The sequence below is a fragment of the Acomys russatus genome, chromosome 7 (assembly GCF_903995435.1).
Source record: "Acomys russatus chromosome 7, mAcoRus1.1, whole genome shotgun sequence".
In the NCBI taxonomy this organism is placed as follows: domain Eukaryota; kingdom Metazoa; phylum Chordata; class Mammalia; order Rodentia; family Muridae; genus Acomys; species Acomys russatus.
In genome coordinates, this window is record NC_067143.1 from 18,185,667 (window position 1) to 18,195,821 (window position 10,155).

The window sequence follows — 10,155 nt, forward strand, 5'->3', positions numbered from 1 at the left end:
TTTTACCATAATATAAAGAATATTTGTTTTTTTAGTTAAAAGAAAACAGATTTTATTATAATGTTAATTTATAAAATTATTCATTTTACACCCTGATTGTAGACCCCTATCTCATAGCCTCCTGATCCCACCCTCTTTCATACCCCCTATCTCCCGCCTCTAATCAACAGAAAGGGGGATTCCTAACATCTAACCTCAACCTATCAAGTCTCTTCTAGACTGCATGTATCTCTTCCTTAGTGCCTTGACAATGCTATACCACCAGGAAGACGTGATCAACATGTGGGAACCAAAGTTCATGTCAGAAGTAGTCCTTACTCCCCATTTTATAGGACCAACAAGGAGACTGTACTGTTTATCTACTACATCTGAGCAGAGGGTCTAGGTCCTCACTGTGCATGGTCCTTGAATGTTGCATCAGTCTCTGCAGCAACCTCCTCCTCCACTTGAATTTGTTGGTTCTGTTGGTCTCCTCGAGGAGCTCTGACTTCTCCAGTTTATTCCCCAACTCTTCCATAAGACTCTCTTTGTTCAACCCAGAAGTTTGGTGGGGAGTCTCAGCATATGCTTGGATCTCCTGTTTGGTGGAGCCTTTCAGAAGACCCGAATGGTAGGTTCTCTTCCTGTTCTTTCTCTTTGCCTGCTACAGATGTCTATTTCCATTTCTCTGTGAGTATTACTCCTCCCTAGGATCCTCCTTGTTATTTAGCTTCTTTAGGTCTGTATATTGTAGTGTACTTGTCCTGTATTATTTGGCTAATATCTGCTTATAAGTAAGTAGATATCATGCCTGTCTATCTGGGTCTGGTTTACCTCACTCAGGATGACCCTTTCTTTCCATCTGCCTGAAAATTTCAAGATTTATTTTGTTTTAAAAAGCTGATTACAAGTCCATTGTATAAATGTACCACAGTTTCTTCATCCATTCTTTGCTTGAGAGACATTTTGTTTTGTTTTAACGGATTCTGACTATTATGAATAAAGCTGCTATGGATGTAGTTGATTAAATGTCCTTGTTGTATGATGGAGTATCTTTGGGTATATTTCCTCTGAGAAGGTGTCAGACTGATTTCCATAGGGGTTACACAAGTTTGCACTCCCACCAGCAATGGAAAATTTTTTTCTCATTCCCCACCTCCTCACCAGCATGTGCTGTCACTTGAGTTTTTGATCTTAGCCATTCAGATAGGTGTCAGATGGAATCTCTGAGTTGTTGTAATTTACATTTCCCTGATGACTAGGGATACTGAGCTTTTCTTTAAGCATTTCTGGCCCATCCAATATTCCTCTGTTGAGAATTCTCTGTTTAGTTCTTTACACCATTTTTCAATTTGAGTATTTGTTTTGGTGGTGTTTAATTTTTTGAGTTCTTTATATAATTTGGTTATTAGCCTTTAGTCAGATTTAGAGTTAGTGAAAACCTTTTCCCTGTCTGCCTATTGTTGTTTTGTTCTGTTGACAGTATTCCTTGCCTTACAGAAGCTTTTCAGTTTCATGGTGTCTCATTTATTTATTGTGTATCTTAGAGCCTGAGCTATTGGTATTCTTTTCTGGAAGTTGTCTCCTCTGTCAATGAGCTCAAGGCTCTTCCCAACTATTTCTGTTAACAGTTATGATGTGTCTGGTTTTGTGTTAATATCTTTAATCCACTTGGACTTTGGTTTTGTGCAGGGTGATAAATAAGGGTCTACTTGTAATTTTATACAAGGAGACATCCAGTTAGATCAGCACCATTTGTTGAACACGCTATCTTTTTATCATTGTATGGGCTTGGCTTTGTTGTCAACAATCACATGTCCATAGGTGTGTGGGTTTATTTCTGTGCCTTCAGTTTGATTCCATTGATCCACCTGTCTGTTTCTGTGCCAGTACCATGCTGTTTTTATTACTGTTGTTCTACAATACAGCTTGGGATCAGGGGTGGAGATACCTCCAGAATATCTTTTATTGTATAGGATTGTCTTAGTAATTCAGTTTTATTTTTCAAATAAAGTTGAGAAGTGTACTTTCAAGGTCTGCAAATAATTGTTTTGGCATTTTGGTAGGAATTACATTGAATCTGTAGATTGCTTTTGGTATGATGGCTATTTTTACTTTGTTAATCCTATCAATCCATGAGCATGGGATGTCTTTCCATCTTCTGATAGCTTCTTAAATTTCCTTCTGAAGAGACTTGAAATTTTTTCTTACAGATTTTTTCACTTGCTTGGTTAGAGCTATGTCAAGATACTTTATGGTTTTTGTTTATATTGTGAAGGGTGTTGTTTTCTAGTTTCTTTTTCTGCCTGTTTGTCTTTTGTATAATGGAAGGCTATCAAATTTTTTGAATTGATTTTTTTAATCCAGCCACTTGCTGATGGTGTTTATCATCTACAGGATTTGCTTGGTTGAATTTTTGGGGTCACTTCTGTATACAATCATGTCATCTGCAAATAGTGATAACGTGACACATTCCTTTCTAATTTGTATACTTTTGATCTCCTTTAGTTTTCTTAATTCTCTAGGTAGTACTTCAAGTACTATATTGAAGTGGACAGTCTTGTGGTGTCCCTGATTTCAGTGGAATTGATTTAAACTTCTCTCCATATAGTTGGAGGTTGGCTATAGGCTTGCCTGTTATGTATGTGCCTTGTATCCCCAATTTCTCCAACACTTTTAACCTGAATGGTTGCTTGATTTTATAAGATGATTTTTAGCATCTAAGGGGGTGATCAAGTGTTTTTTTTTTAATTTCATCTTCTTTATATAATGGATTGCATTGATGGATTTGCATATATTGAACCACCCCTGCATGCCTAGGATGAATCCTGCTTGGTCATGGTGAATGATATTTTGATGAGTTTTTGGAATGAGTTTGCAAGTATTTTATTGAGTATTTTTACATCAATGTTCATAAGAGAAATTGGTCTGAAATTATTTCTTTTTTAGGTGTTTGTGTGGTTTAGGTGTCCAGGTGACTATCCTCAGGACTAATTACTTTATCTGATCTTGATTGAAATTTGGTAATTGGTATATATCAAGAAAATTGTGTTTTGTTAGGTTTTCAAATATTGTGGCATATAGGCCTTTTTAAAAAGACCTAATGATTTTTGGATTTCCTCAGTGTCTGTTCTTTTGTCTCCCTTTTCATTTCTAATTTTGTGGATTTGAACACTTTTCATTCTGCCCTTAACGGTGTTTATCTGAAGGTTTGGCTACCATGTTGATTATCTCAAAGAACCAGCTCTTGGTTTCATTGATTCTTTAAATTCACCTCTTTGATTCTTGAGTTTAGCTCTGAGTTTTCCAGCCATATACTCCTCTTGGGTGTGTCTACTTCTTTTTATACTAGGGATTTTATGTGTGCATTTAAGGTGATAATGGGATCTTAGTACTATGCATTTTCTTTTCAACACTACTTTCATTGTGTCTCATAAGTTTGCTACATTGTACATTCATCCTCACTGAATTCTAAGTTGTCTTTCATTTCTTTTTTCCCTTTTATTTTAGAGTTTGTAGGTTTTCTGTTGTTTTTGTTGTTGTTGATTTCCAGTTTTAGTCCATGTTGGTCTAGTAAGATATAAGGGGTTATTTCAGGTTTCTTGTATCTGTTGAGGTTTGCGTTGTCATCTGGTATATGGTCAGTTTTGGAGAAGATTCTGTGAGATCCTGAAAAGGTTTGTCTTTTTGTGTTTGGGTGAAGTGTTCTGTAGGTATATGTTTGGTCCATTTGATTAATGATGTCTATTAGTGTAATTATTTCTCTATTATTTCTCTGTCTTGGTGATCTTTCTATTGGTGAGAATGGAGTGTTGAAGTCTCCCACTATTAATGTGGGGGTCCAATGTGTGATTTTAGCTTTAGTAATGTTTCTTTGATGAATACAGGTGTCCTTTTGTTTGGGGCAAAATATTCAGGATTGAGATGTCTTCTTGATGTATCTTATCTTCGATGAATATGAAGTGTTCTTCCCCATATCTTTTGATCAATTTTCATTGAAAGTCTATTTTATCAGATACTAGAATGGCTATTCCAGGTTTCCACTTGGGTTGGTTTGATTGGAATACCTTTTGTCAACCCTTTACTCTGAGGTAATGTCTATCTGGTATGCAGCAGAATGATGGGTCCTGTTTTTTCATCCATTTTATTAGGATGTGTCTTTTTACTGGGGAGTTGTGGTCATTGATATTGAGAGATATTAATGACCAGTGGTTTTTAGTGCCTGAGGTTTTTTTTTTTTTAGCCTCCTTAGGTTGGACCTTTCCTTCTAGTATGTTCTGTAGAGCTGTGTTTGTTGCCAGGTACTGATTAAATTTGGTTTTTGTCATGGAATATTTATTTTCTCCTTTTATAGTGATTAGAAGCTTTTCTGGGTATAGTAGTCTGGGTTGTTATCTGTGCTCTCTTAGTGTATGCATGACATTCATTTGAGCCTTTCTAGCTTTCATAGTCTCTGTTGAGACTTCTCTGTTGAGAAGTCAAGTGTAATTCTTTGATTTATATATTTAATGCACTGATTATTATGTGGTGGGAGGATTTTTGTTCCAAATCTTTCAAGTTCTGTATGTTTATGGGCATTTAGATTGGGGAAGTTTTCTTCTATGAATTTGTTGAAAATGTTTTCTGAGCTGTAGAGCTTGGGATCTTCTCCTTCGTTTATTCCTATTTTCTTAGATCTGATCTTTTTATAGTGTCCTAGTTTTCTTGGATATTTTGTGCTAGAACTTTTCACTTTTACCGTTTTCTTTGACTGATGTATCAATAACTTCAATTGTATCTTCTACACTTGAGATTCTGTCTTCCTTTTGTATTTTGTTGGTGTTGCCCGTGTTTGTGGTTCCTGTTCTCTTTCCTAGGTTTTCCAACCCCAAGAATGACTCAAATAATTCTTTTCTTGCTTCTTCTAATTCCTTCTTTAGTTCTTGAATAGTTTTATTCATTTCTTTCTCCCATTTGATTGAGTTTTCCTGTAATTCTTTATAGAATCCATTCAAAACCTTCTTCTGTTTTAATATATTTTCCTGTGTTTCTTTGAGTGATGTACTTTTCTCCTTCAATGGTTCTATCATTTACATCACCACAGATTTAAAATCTTCTTCTTACATTTCATGAATGGTCACCTTTTTTGTAGGATCACTGGTTTCCGGTGGTATCATATGACTCTGAGTTTTGTTGCTTGTGTTTTTGAGCTGGCCTTTAGCCATCTGGTTGTTTTTGCTTCTAGCAGACCTGAATGCTGTCCAATAGAGTCACTGTCTATCTGTGTCCCATGTTGGCCAGGCAGGTGGGAGCAGACTAAGAATGCTCCAACCAGAAGGCTATTTCCTGGATCTCCCCTAAGGCTTTCTCAGGATGGTGGAAAATGGTTGTTGGAGACTACACTCAGCTCAGCTCTTTTGAGTTCCCTGTCCTTTTCCCAATTGGGTTAGTCAGGAGAAGAGCAGGCTGAGAGAGCTTCAAGTTTCAAGCTGCTCAGGTGCCTCTCAGGCTTCCTTGATATAGTGGATAATGTGTGTTGTGGTCGAAGCCAAACTCACCTCTGTTGGTTCACTTTCTCTGACCAAGATGGGCCAGGCCAGTAAGGATCAAGTGGGTAGAGAGAAGTCCAAGCCCAAAGCTGCTCTGTTGACCCACAAGCCTTCTTGGGCTGTCAGTTAATGTGGGTTGTGGCTGTTGTCCAATTCACCCTTGCTTGTTAGCTCTGTGTCCCAGATGGGACAGGCAGGTAAGCATGGAATGGTGGACAGAGATCAAAGCCAAAAGCTGCTCTGGTGTCTCAGGGTCTTACGTAGATAGCAGCCCATTATGAGTTGTGACCTAAGCCCAACTCATCTCTGCCTGTTTGTTCTCTGTTTCCCAAATGGGCCAGGCCAATAAGCAGCGGGTAGGCAGAGAGGAGAGAGAGACAGAGAGAGAGAGAGAGAGACAGAGACAGAGACAGAGAGACAGAGAGACAGAGACAGAAAGACAGAGAGATAGAGAGACAGAGACAGAGAGAGATATCCAAGTCCAGAGCTGCTTGATCAGCTATCCTGCAGGCTGTTTTAGGGAAATAAGCTAATATGAGTTGAGGCCAGTGCCTGACTCACCTTTGCTTGTTAGTTCTCCATAGCCCAGGAGCCCCACAACTGGAAAACATGCATAAAGTGAAAAACTTTTGAGTAGTCAGTCATATTTAGATGTCTTCATCAAATCTACCCCCTTCAGCTCACAGTTTATGTAGAAGAGGAGGCACAATGATTATAAGAACAAGTAGATACAGGTGAGTCCAAGGAAACAGTGTCTTCCAGACACAATAGGACAAAGAGTATTTAACTTAGGAACTCATGAAGATGATCTTAAGAGGTACTAACCAGACTGGTTCCAGTACTGATATGGGGAAGAGGATACTGGCTCCTACTGTAATGAGAAAGCTATTTTTTAAAAATTTGTTCACTTTACATCCCTATTGTAGCCCCATTCCTCATTGTCTACCAGCCCCACTCTCCCTCTCTTATGCCTCCTCTGTCCTCCAAATTCTCAGAAAGTGGAAGCCCTCCTCCTATAATATCTGACCTTAGCCTATCAAGTCTTATCTGGACTGCCTGTATTCTTTTCCTTTGTGGTCTGGCAAGGCTGCCCTGCCAGGTGGAAGTGACCAATGTGTGGGGATCAGGGTTCATGTTAGAAGGAGTCCATACTCACCATATTATGGGACCCTCGAGGAGACTGGGCTGCCTACCTATTTGTAATTGATATCTCCTGGCACAAGGAAAATCAGTTTTGTACCTGGAGTGTCACTGGATAGGTATATCAGTGACACTCCTGGGAAGACCTTGTGGCCAGGAGTAGTTGATCAACACATAGTAAATACTGTTGGATTTTGTGTATATCTGGTGGGGTAGGAGGTTGTTGTATTTTATTGTAGTATTTTTGTCTTATTGGTTCTAAGTTTGTATTCTTATTTTATGAGTAAGTTTTAAGAATGAAATATGAACTTTAGTGGGTAGATTGATTGGGAAGATTAGCAGATATGGGGTAGGAAAAACTTGATAAAATTTATTGTTCATTTAAAATTTTTAAATAAGAATGGAAGGAATTACTCTTCAATAATTTAAGAATACATGTTTTGCTTTTCCCGGTCTTGGCCAGTATTCCAGCTTTCTTGATTTGCCAACAAATATGAGCCAATTTAATCAGAAAGTAGTCATAGAAAAGGTTGTGTCAACCATATAATTTATTATTAACCAAAAGGCTGGCATGTTATGTGACAGGCATAGGTAGGGTTGAAGCATTACAGTGCTTATAAACATGACAGTGAAAGAAAACATGGCTGAGAAAGAAAATACTGGGTAGAGCAGCTGGCGACGGCTTGGTGTGTTTCGGTGCAGGTCAGGGTTAAGAGACATGGGGCATGCTGTGCCCCAAGGCTTTGACACAGGTGTTAAGCCAAGCCAACACCAGCAGCACTCTGCTGCTGAATAATGAGGGGCCGCTCCTGGCCTACTCCAGTTATGGAGACACAGATGCCCGGGTCACCGCGGTCATCACCAGTAACATCTGGGCCATGTAAGATCGCAATGAGAACCAAGCGTTTTATGAATACAATCTCAAATTTATCCTCATGGACTGCATGAAGGGCCATGTAGCCATCACCCGGGTAGCCAACCTTTTACTATGTATGTATGCCAAGGAGACGGTAGGCTTCGGCATGTTCAAGGCCAAGGCCCAGGCCTTGGTGCAGTACCAGAGGAGCCCCTCACCCTAGTAGCACCATCATAGCAGTGTCACGGAAGCTGGAGTCAAAATGGATGGCAGTTGGGAAGGGCAGGGCCCTGGAAACACCTTACTGCACTGGGTACAGAAAGGTGTGAGTTTTGCTTTTTTCCAAGTAAATTTCAACTCTTGCCTTGTGAAAAAGAAAGAAAGAAAGAAAATACTGTTGCTATCAAATCCATGGTAAACATGTTCACGGGGCTACCTATATGGTTTTCAGTTCAGTTGTGGAAAATGCATTTTTATGAATTAATAATTCATGTCATTACAGAATAGATTTTTGTTTCATCTGTTTTCAAGACAATAAAGTAAATTCTTTATGACAGAATATTTAATAATACATGGAGTGAAAATACGTGGATGCCATGAGTACCAAATGTACTGTACTCTGGCTTTTTAGAAACACTACTTGTCAAGAACAGTAGTAATCACTCAAATCAAAAAATTATGAAGCCAGGCATTATGGTGCATGCCTTTAATCTCAGAATTTGTAAGAGGAGGCAGGAGGATCTCTGTGAGTTCAAAGCAACCTGGTTTACAAAGTGAGTCCTAGATCAGCCTGGGCTGTTGCACAAAGAAACTGTCTCAGAAAAAAAGAAAAAATGTGAATATACTAGAAAATATTAACAAAACTTCTGTTACATTAAAATATCTTTTATATCAAATGATTGTAAGAAAGAATACTATATAGTCAGTTTCATAGTCCCTATAGTATTGACAAGTTTCCTTATTTAGAATCTTATTCTTTCTGTCATATTATCTTGTATGAGTAGATAGACTTTATATTAGTGTATTAACTATCAGTTCATTACTGAATGTTCATGAAATTATTAATGACTAAGTAATATATTTTGGTATGAATAGAATATTTATGAATAGAAGAAAAATCCTAGGCTATAGAGTGACTCCTTTCTTACCTTCTTTAAGAATACTGATGTTCTGTTTCCCTTGAACATCTTGTAGGCAGGGCAAATTTGGGGTCAAATGTTTTGTGGGTAGATTGGTGTGCTCCTCCATTCACTGGAAGTCACACCTGCCTACACAAGGTGGTCACTCCAAGCTCCTTGTCTCTTGCTGCTAGTAGTATCAGATAGGATCACCCCCACAGACTCTCTGGAGCATCCTCTGTCCCAGGTATCTGGTTTATCCCAGAGATACCCACCATCAATTTTTGTTATCTCCACCAGCCCTCTTCCCCATGTCTCACTGCTCTTCCTACATCTGATGTAGGGAGGGAACTGGGTGAGAGAAGGTGTGAAGAAGGGGATGGGGATGAGAATTATTTAACTTTTAAAAGCACAGGTATTTGAATTTTATTATAAGACAATTCACAGGCATTGATTCAAATACCTTCAGTTAACAGAAGTGCTACAGGAAACAGAATTCTGCTTTAGTTGTGATCTTGGTCTTGTTTCTCTTTAGTGATAATAATGAGCACCCTGTAACCTACTTTAAACACACTGTACAGAAGTCATGATCTTAATACTGTAAGATCCTAATTTAATTTCTGTAAAGAATACTTTTAACACTGAAAGTTATTACAGAAAATTAAAATTAAAATTAAAAACTTAAGTATAATAAAGCATTGTGTATCTCTCTCTCTCTCCTGTATGCTCTCTTATTTTATTCATATGACTGTGTAATGGATCACAAGCATGTGCTTCATCTTATAGAATATAAAATTATGGTTGAGAAGAGATATATTTTGTGAGCTATTCTAGACCAGTGCATGGAAAAGGGTCTTTCTGGGTTCTCTTTACCCCTAATACTCAGAAGCCACTATAGCTGTGATCTATGAACCCAGTCTGTTTTCAAGTTGGCAGCAGAAGCAAGCCTTCTAATTCCATTTTTGTTGCTGTGATAAAACACTGTGGCCCTTAAAAAGGAAGGCAACTACTTGGCTTACACTTACAATTCTGATTTATCACTCAAAATTGAGGACAGTTATAGCAAGAGGTCAAGGCCAAAAATAGAGACAAACATTGCTTGCTGGCTCTAACTCTGTGTTGATAACCTAGTGATTGTGGCCATGCATCATCTGCGGGAATGACATTTGGGTGTTTCACTGTTGGGACTCTACTGTGGCAAGGTCCATGGAAACCCTTTCCCACTTGGCAAGGGCCTTTGATGAGTTTTGGTGGCATCTATGCTTATTCCCTAGATAGTGTGTGCTATGAGCTCTTCTTGCTTCTACTATGTTATTTATATTCATAGAAATACAGTTTCACATTGTCAGTCACAGCCAAGGCCAGGATCATACAGACTGAAAGCCTTGTGGATAATTCTTTATTTGTCTCAATACTGTTTCAAGAGGTAAATCCCTCTTCTCTTCTCTTGGCCTCTATCAATACTCCAGATATGACCATCAATCCTGGGTATTTTGGGACACACAATCATGTTTCTAGAGAAATAGCTATAGTT

The 10,155-nt window shown here is 38.4% G+C and overlaps 1 pseudogene; it reads left to right on the plus strand.

Annotated features, from left to right (window-relative positions):
- The first annotated feature begins 7,372 nt into the window (after window positions 1-7,372).
- LOC127191527 (ragulator complex protein LAMTOR2-like) lies at window positions 7,373-7,861 on the plus strand (annotated as a pseudogene).
- Window positions 7,862-10,155: the final 2,294 nt, after the last annotated feature.